This window comes from Belonocnema kinseyi, chromosome 2 (genome assembly GCF_010883055.1).
Source record: "Belonocnema kinseyi isolate 2016_QV_RU_SX_M_011 chromosome 2, B_treatae_v1, whole genome shotgun sequence".
In the NCBI taxonomy this organism is placed as follows: domain Eukaryota; kingdom Metazoa; phylum Arthropoda; class Insecta; order Hymenoptera; family Cynipidae; genus Belonocnema; species Belonocnema kinseyi.
The window spans coordinates 168,644,692-168,656,155 of NC_046658.1; positions in this window are offsets into that span (position 1 = coordinate 168,644,692).

Here is an 11,464-nt window from a genome sequence, read left to right on the forward strand (position 1 = left end):
GATGTTTATTTAAATTGTTTAAACAATTTATTATTATTTTTAGCAACTTTCTCTTAGAAAAGGGTTATAAGGTCAAGGTTTTTCTGAATTTTTCAACTTATTTTCAACGTTTCAGTTAGAACGAAGTAATAATCAATTAAAATTAACAAAACTAATTGTTTAAAGAATTTTTTAATAATTATAACAATATTCTCTTAGAATAATGCTAAAAAGTTGCGGTTTTTTCTGAAATTTTCAACTTTTTGTTCACTTTTCACTTAAAGTAATTAATTATTTTATTTAATTTAGCAACAATAATTGTTTAAACAAATTGTTAATGTTTATAGCTATCTTCTCCTGAATCAATACTACATAGTTGCGGTTTTTCCTGAAATTTTTAACTTTTTATCACTTTTCAATTAACGTTAAGCAATAATTAATTCATTTAAAAAATAATTGTTTAAGCAATTTATTATCATTGCTAATAATATTTGCTTTGCTTAATTATAGACACTCGTGGTTTTTTTCTGAAATGTTAAACTTTTTGCTCACTTTTCACCTCAAGTGAGTTAATATTTTATTTAATTTGACAAAAATAATTATTTGAACAAATTATTATTGTTTCAAGCTATCTTCTCTTAGGGATAAAAAGTTGCGGTTTTTTCTGAAATGTTTAACTTTGCTTTACCTGTTTAGTTGTGAACAAATCATAAATAAACATTAGAGAGAATAATATTTTAAATAGTATTGTATTGTTTTAAGTAAATTATTTTTGTTCTTTTCCCAATACTCTAAAAAAAAATTATTTAAAACAAAAAAGCTATTATACAAAAGAGACGAAAACAAAGAATAGAATAATTAATGGTAAAAAAGAAAGAGATTGTGTCAAATATGATTCTCTCTAATGTTTATTTATTATTTGTTCACAGCTAAAAAGGTAAAGCAAAGTTAAACATTTTAGAAAAAAAGCCACAACTTTCTAGCACTTATATAAGAGAAAATTGTTATAAGCAATAATAAATTGTTTAAATAAGCATGTTTGTTAGCTCGCATTAATTATTACTTCACTAAGTGAAAAGTGGACAAAAAGTTTAAGAGTTTAGAAAAACTACAACTTTTTAGCACTAATCTAAGAGAAGATAGCCATAAACAATAATAATTTGTTTAAACAATTATTTTTGTTAAATGAAATTAAATATTATCTTACTTGAAGTGAAAAGTGGGCAAAAAGTTAAAAATGTCAGAAAAAACCCCAACTTTCTATCATTAAGCAAAGAGAATATTATTAGCAATAATAATAAATTGTTTACACAATTATTTTGTTAACTTGAATTAATTATCACTTCACTCTAATTGAAAAGTGATGAAAAGTTGAAAATTTTAGGAAAAACCGCAACTATGTGGTATTAATCTAGAAGAAGATAGCTATAAACAATAATAATTTTTTTACACAATTATTTTTCCTGAATTAACTTAAATAATTACTCACTCTAAGTGAAAATGGACAAAAAGTTGAAAATTTCAGAAAAAACCTTGACTTCCTAACCATTTTCTAAGAGAAAGTTGCTAAGAACAATAATAAATTGTTTAAACAATTTCAATTAACATCTAATTATCAGTATAAAGTAGTATTTCATGTATTTGAAACAATCTGCGTTAAAAAAAACCGCAAAAAAAATCATAATTAGCGCCAAAAACTCGAAAAACCCATTTTTTCACTTATGGGGGTTTTTTGGGACCCTATAAAACAGACTTATGGGGGTGATATTTAAAAAGTAATATTTTATTTGCATTCTGTCACTAATTGTGAACACAAATGGTGAATTTAGAACTCGATTCACCTAATATTGAGAATTCTGAATAAAATTTACAAAAACGTCTTTTTTTCTTATAGGAAATACGTGTTGAACTTCATGGGGCTTGCGCCGCCTCTAAATATTATTTTTAAAAAATGGGTTTATTTTTTTTGTGGATTCGAACAAATTTCCGGGCGTTTTGCATACAAATTCGAGAAAAAACTTTTCTAATGCATTTTTGGACCACCCTAGTGTTATACTCTCGGAACGTTGAAAGTTTTATCTTCAATAAAGGATTTAACATCTATTCCTTTAATTTTTTTGTCTTAAGTAAGTCATCTCCTCTAAAAAATAACCACTATACAATGTAAAATCGATATCAAAATGCTATACAAAATTTGGAAAAAAGAACCGATTTTTGTTAAAGAAAATTTAATGAGCGCGTGTGCAGCCTACCTGAAAATAGTTAACATTGATTTAATTGATATCGAAATATCCTGGTTCCAGAAATGGGCAATTGTTTTTATGTGAGAACATCCTTGCACGTGAGCTAACTGCTCACACGCAAACATCAATTTAGGATAGGTACGAGGTAGGGATAGTCATCAGCTGCCTTATTTATAATGGGACAATAGCCGCAAGGCACGTGCAACCGGACCATTAAACCATGTTTACATCGATATGTCGCGCGTACAAACAATATCCATTCCAGAGGCATAGGCACAGGCCATAGGGAGGTAGGTAGCTGGTCCGCGTGAAATTCGATTCAATAAACACCCACTATACTCTACAATCACTCTTAGCTCCCAAGGGTGGAAAAAGAATTTCTCATCAAACTCATTCGCTACTGATTTTGCGCGATATAATATGTGTCAAGGTTAATTAACTTTATTGTTTGTATTCAAGATTTGTTTATTTATGTTTAAAAACTTATTATTGACTTCACATCCTGAACACTCTCACGGAAAAAATAAAAGGGAATTTTTGTTGCAGGTAATTTTCAAGTAGACAAAGTTGAATTTTTTCTTGGTGGTTCGGAACCCACCTTAAACTGTAGGTCCCCCTCCCACCACCAAGTAAGTGTATGAGGTGTGTGAAGGAATATGGAAGAAGGTACAAGAAAAATTTAAAACCTTAGGGTTCACATTAGAAGCTTCGATTCCATTCCAATAGAGTACACTTGATAACCATTCCCAATTTGGTGGCTGAATTCTAACACGTAAAGGTAATTTTTGTTGCAGGCAAAGATTACTCCAAAATCGCTGTAAAGACTAAATTTTGTTTTTCTGTGCTTTTTATAGATCAAGATTTCTTTAATAAACTGCTTTACTAGTTTGAGGAGAGGGGGGGGTGCTAAAATTTCATTAAATTACATGAGTAAATCCAACTCCACTTTCAGGCAATAGTTCTTTTATTTGAAAGGCTACTATCATATTTTAGGTTCGGAATTCATCTCGTTTGCTACAAATTCTAGTACAGTGGAACTCTTATATAGTGCCGATTTTGGGGCTATCAGTGGATGGGATCTAACTCGTTATAGCCCGCTCCGCTTTTGTTTCTTCACGCCTGACTGCTCGCCTGAGTGACAACCGTCATTGGTTTGTTGAAAAGTTGTCGGTTTATTTCGTTTATAACTTAAATTTCTTAATTAAAAATTTAAATTTTTGATTGTTGGTTAAAACTTTTTTTTTTAGTTTAAAGTTTAACTGGTTGGTTGAATTCTTTTTTTAATTCAGCAACTTGGTTGGAAGTTGAACTGCTTTGTTAAGCCCTAATTTTTTGGTTGGAGTTACATCATTTTAATTGCAAATTTATCTCTTCGATTGAAAATTTAACTGCTTTTTTTAAATAATTATCTTTCTGTGACAAATTATTTTTGTCAATGGTAAGTGTCAATATTTCATTTTTTGGTTAAAAATTTATCATCTTTGATGAAAATGCAAATATTCATTTTGATCAAAATTGTCTGCTTTGAAAGAAAATTAATTTTCTGGTTCAAAATTTATGTTTTCTTGAAAATTATACAATTTGATTCAAACCTAATCTTCCGTGCTGTTGAACAGTGAACAGTTTTGTTGAAAATTCTTTATTTTTAGTTGAAAACTCAACTACTTGCTTGAGAATTAAAGTACTTTGTTCAATTTTTTTTTTCGGTTGAATATTTATAATTTTAGAAAAAATTTATTTCACTGGTTGAAAATCCACTATTTGGGTTGAAAATTCAACTGAACAATTTAATTTTGTTAATTCAATAAAAATTCCATTTTTTCGTACAAAATTCGTATTTTTTGCTTGAAAATTTAACGGTTTGTTTAAATTTTTTTCGACTTGAAAATCTTTTTTGGATACAAATTTATTTTCCTTCTTGGCTTAAAAATTTAACTATTTGTTATTTTCTTTTTTGATTGTAAAGTCTTTCTTGATTGAAAATTCATCTACTTTGTTGAAAACTCGTCTTTTTGTTATAAAAATAAATGTCTTTTTCTAGAAATTCCATATTTTTAGTTAGAAATGGAAATGATTGGTTGAAAATTATTCTGTTTTATTTGAAGATTCTACTATTTTGTTGAAAATTCGTCTTTTTCGTTTTTGAATTCAACTAGGTTGAACTTTTTGTTAACAATAATTTTTTTTTTGTTAGAGATTCGTAATTTTAGTACAAATTAATTTTGTTATTGTTAAACATTTTAATATTATTATAAAAAATTTACTTCAACATAGTACCTCCGTTTATTTGATACAAAAGAATATATTCCCCTCTTCACCCCATATAAACTGCAAATCAAATTAATAAAATCCAAGAAGGAAATTAAACTAGTTTTAGTTTAAATTTTAATCTTCTTACTTCTAAAATTCATCACTTTTTGTAGAAACTTAATCTTTGTTGGTAAAGAATCCAACTTTTTGGTGAAAATTCATTTTTTGTTCTTAAGGATTGAACTATTTTGTTGCAAATTCAAATACAGGGTTAAAAGTTAAACTATTTCGTGAGAAATTTAATTGTTTGTTTATTGATTTATTATTTTAGATATAAATTCATTTTTTTTAAAGTCGACAATTTTGATTTGTAATGGGGAATTTTCGAAAAGAATTATGATTATGATTTGGAAGGGAGAATTTTTTAACAGAATGATAATTTTTAGTTTGTTCAGGAAATTGTCCAGAACAATAAAATTTTTGAATCAGGATCTGGAAATTTCAAAGAGAAGTATAAATCCCAGACCGGGAAAATGGAAAATTGACTGACAGAAAACCGGTAATTTAAAATCCTCCGTTTGATAGCAGCAAATAATTATCAGTAGCTTTTATATCCAAAGTCCAAACACAGAATTTCTTCACAGGTAATTTTGATAGCAAAATTAATTGGTTGAAAATTTAATTATTTGATTGAACATCCGCAGCTGTATTGTGAAAAAGTCATCAGTTTTATCAAAAATTCAACTAATTCTTTCAAAATTAATTTTTTTATTTTTAGGCTCAACCCTTTGGTTGAAATTTTAACTATTTCCATGAAAATTCGTTTTAGGCTTTGGTTAAAAATATATTTTATAAACTGAAAATTAATCTATTCCATTTTTTTTTTAAATTTTAACTTCTTGTTCGAAAATTTATCCTTTTTGGTTAAAAATGCAATTGCTTAGTTTAAATATAAACTCTTGCATCATATGTTTCGTTGAGAGTTCATCTTTTTTGGTTAAAAAGACGATTATTTGACTTAAAATTGAAATATTTTGTAAATTTTTTTTCTTTAAAAAATTCATAATTGTAGCTACAAATACAATTTTTTCTCTAAAATAAATATTTTTGTTGTTAAAAACTCTACTGGTTCGTAGAAATTCACCCTTTTAGCTTGAAAATTCAACAATTTGTTATAGAACATTAAAATATTTGATTGAAAATTCAACTTTTTGGTTTAAAAATTATAGTTTCGGTTTCAAAATTCAACTTTTTTGCAGATATCTCGTCTTTTTGGCGTTAAAAGTGAATAATTTTGTATGAAAATTAATGTTTTTAAATAAATTTCTTTTTTTAAATTCTTGTATTTTGTTCTTAATTAGTTTTTTTTTTGTGAAACATTAATTTTTTTGGTAGAAAATTCATCTTTTTCGTTGACAATTTAACAACTTTGTTAAAAATTAATTTTTTTGGTTGCATTTTATTTTCACCTGAAAATTTACCTGTTATATGTTTGGCCAAAACTTTATCCTGTATATTGGATATGTTGAAAATGCATCTTTCTTGATTAAATATTAATATTTCTCGTCGAAAATTCATCTGTTTGGTTGATAATTTAACAACTTTATTAAAAATTCATTTTTTTATTAAAAATTATTGTTTTTTATGTAAAAATGTAGCTATTGCATATTTGGTTAAAACTTTAGTCTGTATATTAGATGTCTGTATATTATATGTTGCAAATTTTCCTTTTTGTTAGAAAATTAATCTTCTTTTTCGAAAATTTTTCTTTTTGGCTACAAATTTATCAACATTTCAAAAATTCATTTTTTGTTGTTAAAAATTATTGTTTTTTATCTAAAAAATTAACAATTCCATGTTTGTTTAAAACTTTGTCCTGTGTACATTGAATAAGTTGGAAATTCGTCTTGTTTGATAGAACATTAATCTACTTGTTCGAAAATTAATCTTTTTGGTTGAAAATTAATTTTTCTTTTTTAAAAATAATTAATTTTGATCTGAAAATTGAACTATTTTATTTTTGGATAAAGCTTCATTCTGTATATTTGATAAGTTGGAATTTCGTCTTTTTTCGAAAATTCATCTTTTAGTAAAAAATTGAACAATTTTGTTGAAAATTCGTTTTTTATCAGAGTTTTTATCTGAAACTTTAAATTTTCAACTTTTGGTTGAAAATTACTCTTTTTTGTTGAAAATTCAATTTTTTGGTTAATAATTTAAAAACTTTGCTAAAAATTCATTTTTTTATTAAAAATTATTTTTCATATATAAAAATTAAGCTATTGTAAATTTGGTTGAAACTTTATTCTGTTTATTGAATAGGTTGCAAATTTTTCCTTTTTGATAGAAAATTAATCTTCTCGGTCGAAAATTGATCTTTTTGGCTAAAAATTCATCAACATTTTTAAAAATGCATTTTTTTGTCGTTGAAAATGATTGTTTTTTATCTTGAAATTTAACTATTCCAGGTTTGATTAAAACTTTGTCCTGTACATTGAATAAGTTGGAAATTCGTCTTTCTGGATAGAACATAAATTTTCTTGGTCGAAAATTCATCTTTTTGGTTAAAAATTTAATAAATTTTTAAATATTAATTTTTTTAACCAAAATTATTGTTTTTTTATGTGACAATTCAGCTATTTAATTTTTGCTTAAAACTTTATCGTGTATATTGGATAAGTTGGAAATTCGTCTTTTTGGATAGAGCATTAATTTTCTTGGTCCAAATTCATCTTTTTGGTAAAAAATTTAATAAATTTATAAAGAAATATTTTTGTATTAAGAATTATTGTTTTTTATATGAAAATTCAGCTATTCAATGTTTGCTTAAAACGTTATAATGTATGTTGGATAAGATGGAAATTCGTATATTTAATAAGTTGGAATTTCGTCTTTCTTCGAAAATTCATCGTTTAGTAAAAAAAAAACTGAACAATTTTGTTGAAAAATCATTTTTTCGTTTCTATTTTTTTATTAGAGTTTTTATCTGAAACTTTGACTTTTCAACTTTTAGTTTTAAATGATTCTTTTTTGTTAAAAATTCAATTTTTTCGTTGAAACTCCAACTATTTGTAGAAAATTCAAATATTTTGTTAAAAAAATCGTCATTTTGGATGGAAAATTATCCATTCTTGTTGAAAATTTAACCTTTTGATTGCGAATTCAACAATCTTCTTAAAAATTCACTATCTTCTAAGGAATTTATCTTTTGTCTTAATAATTCAAATATTTGATTGAATTTTAATCTTCGTTCTTTGAAAATTCGACAATTTGATTGAAAATGTATCTTTCTATGCTGAAACTTCAACTATTTTGTTAAAAGTCGAATTATTTTTAGAAAATTAAACCATTTTGTCAAACGACCACTTTTAAGAAAATGGAAACCCCCCTTTGAATTAAGTATCACTCACAAACTTATCACCATAAACATAAATTGTCAAGCTTTAGGCAAAATTTAATACACAATCTTTGTTCGGTGCACTCCGTCATCGTGAAATGCGACGCGTACGTGGATAGCCTTAAAGTCATCCAAATTTATAATTTATTCTTGATATTTATTCTTTGACGAATTCTGAAGAAACCAAATATAACTAAGAACCCCTCTAGTCTACGGCACTCATCTAATTGACAAAGAAAATGGAGGAAATATGACTAAAAAAGGTCTTGCGATTAAATGGAATTAATTTGGTATGTTGAAGAGTGAAGGAGGCAGGCGTATTTATAAGAAATGAAAAACGGATTAGTTTTCCGTTCAGAGCTTTATCGATTAAGTAATCTTAATACATCGCTGGGCCGCAATGTACCATAAAGAGAACGGAACCGGAAACGATTCATTCTTACGGGGAATATGCTTTGTCGGCGGTTGCTCGCCGCTCTGAAATTCGCTTTGATTAATTTCCCGGGCTTTTTCTCTCCGCGAAACTTATCGTTCGATGCGTTCCTGCTTTCATTTGGATGGCCTTACTGGACTGGCTTGACTCCAATTTTCCTATATATGCTCCTATTAATAAATCATGAAATTTAGATTAAAAATTGTAACTTCAAAATTTAAGTCTAAAACTCACAACACTATTGTCACTATTTGACACTTTTTTGAGCGATGGCACTATTTTGCTACAAAACTCGAACTTGGATAAGAAGAGACTTGATTTGAGCTTTCTGAGAATTGACGACTCGCGGTGGTTTGCGAGGAGGGGAGGGGGGGCGGACAGTCACATTCATTCAGTTTATCTCACTCTCACCATTCACACCGCTCTGACGTTTACGTTGAGGCAACGTAGATTTGAGCTGAAGGTCATAAACAAAACAGGCTTTAAACCCAAGTTTGAGTTTGTTTCTAAAGAAATAGGCTAAAAACACTATTTTCTCACAATTGTCTGCTAATGCTATTATTTCGTGACTGTTCGGTAAAAAAATATTTTTAAAGTTCTTCGCGAATTGGCTAAAAATGTTCTCAACGGATGATTAACGGTCTTCAAAATCAGTAAATTTTCAAGCCAAGAAGATGAGTTTTTAAGAAAATAGCTAAATTGTTGACTGACATTAATTTTTTTACTAAAAAAGATTAATTTTCAACCAATTACATCAATTTTCAACCAAACAGTTAAATTTTTTAACTAAAAAAGATTATTTTCAACCAAAAAACTGAATAGTTAAATTGTCATTGATAAAAATTATTATACAATAAAAAGTATTTAAATTTTCTATACAGCAATTGCATTTTCAAACAGAGAATGACAAATTTCCCCTAAAAATGTACTAGTTAATTTTTTTTTGTAATTATAATTTTAATTATTTAAACTAAAAAATGTTTTATTTTAAATGAAAAAATAGTTGAATTTATTTATTTGATTACTTTTTTGTTAATATTTAAATAATTATTAACCAAAAGTGAAGTAGTTAAATTTTTATGGAGAATTAATTTTTAATAAAAAAAAAAACGAATGTATTACAAAATGGTTTAATTTTGTACTGTATTTTAAAAATTTAAACGAAATTGAAGAATTTTCAAGCCGAAAAGACGAGTTTTTTTTTTATAAGACGCTAAAATTTTCAACAAAATAATTGCGAAATTAGTTATGAATTTTTAACGAAAAATGTAAAAGTTGCATTGTTGACCAAAAAAATGATTTTCTATTCAAAAAGACGAATTTTTAACAAAATGCATAAATTTTTAATTTTCCGCTAAATTGTTTAATTTCCTGGTTACAAATACGACTTTTTTTTAACAAAAGCTTAACTTTTAATCAGAAAATGTGAATTAATGACAGTAGAATTTCTTTTTTTCAAAAATATTAAATTTCTACAGAGGGTGATAAATTGTCAAACCAAAAAAAAACTTTTTATTTATTTTTTAAAAAAATTTCCTGCGAAAAAGACTAATTTTGAGCATAATGCTAAACGTTCAAATTTTTGGCTAAATTGTTTTACTTTCTAGTTGCAAATACGATTTTTTCAGAGAAAAGTTGAATTCCTAATTTAAAAAAGTGAATTTTCAATAAAAAAAGTTAACTTGCAACTGAAACAGATTAATGGCAGTCCCATTTTTAATTAGAAGATATTGAATTTCTACAAGCAGAGATGCATTGTTAAAGCAAAACAAAATAGTTAAATTTTTAAGAAGGAAACTTTTTTTGTCAAAAAATAAACCAAATATCAATTAAATTGTTGAATTTTCAAACCGAAAAGCTGGGTTTTGAACAAAAGAGTGAAATTTTGTGCCAAATAGTTGAACTTTATACTGTATTGTGCAATTTTTAAGCCAAAAAGGCGAATTTTCTATAAACCATGCATGATCTATAAAAAGATGATAATTGATAATTGCATCGGCAACTAAAACATTCATTTTCATCCAAGCAGATTCATTTTTAGTAGAAAAATTGATTTAAAGTAGCATTTTTGACCAAAACATTAAATTTCAAAAGAAAAAAAATAAAATTTTAAACTAAAAATAAAATAAGAAATTTCAAGCTAAAAATACTTCAATTTTGAAACAAATAATGAAATTTTTTATTAAAAATATCAATTCATGGCGAAAAATGTAATAGTCTGGTTTTTAGCAGCAAATAATAAACTTGCAACCAACAACAGTTGAATTTTTTACTGGTTTCTTCGTATTTAAGTAGAAAAATGAGAAAAGGGGGAATGCCTGTGAAGCATTCGATGAATAAATCAGAATTTCAATAATTTACAGACGGAACAACAAAATTCTGAGTAAACACTGAATGTTCTTTTCAATATTTGACAAATTTTATGTCTCTATTTTCACACTATTTAAATAAGGGGAAATTAGGGGCGAGGGCGTAGGGAAAGTATGGGGAAAGGAAGTAGGGGAAGTAGGATAAATGAGGGAAACTTCGGGTAGTCGGGGTAGTGAAAATAAGGGGAATTTGGGGAAGGGGAAATTCGGGAGAAATTGGAAAGTACGGGAGAAAAAGTGAGGGAAAATGAGGGAAGAAAAGTGGGGAAAAACATAGGAAAGTATGAGTGGAAAATTGAGGGAAATAAAGGAATGGGTTGTAGGGAAACCGATAGAAATGTAGGACAGGAAAGCAGTAGTATAAATAAGGAGAAAGTAGGGGAAATATGAAAATTAGAGAAAATTGGGGTAGGTGAAGTAGGGAAAAGAAAGGTTAGGAATATACGTGGAGTGGAGACGTGAGGGAGAGGACATTAGGAGAAGCGTTAGGCAATGAGGGGAAGTAGGAAAAGTTTGGAAAAATTGAGGCGAAGGAGGTGGGGGATGTAGGATAAATGAGGGGAATTCAGGGTAGGAGACGTAGAGAAAATAAGGGGAATTTGGGGAACGGGAAGTGGAAGTTCGGGAAATTATGGGAAAGTATGGGAGGAAATGTTAGTGAAAATCAGGGAAGAGAAGTGGGGAAAGACATGGAAAAGTGAGGGAAATAAGGGAAGTAGAGATATGATATAAATGTAGGGGAGGTGATTGGAGTAGGAAAGTATGAGAGGGAAGTAGAGGAATTAGGAATAAT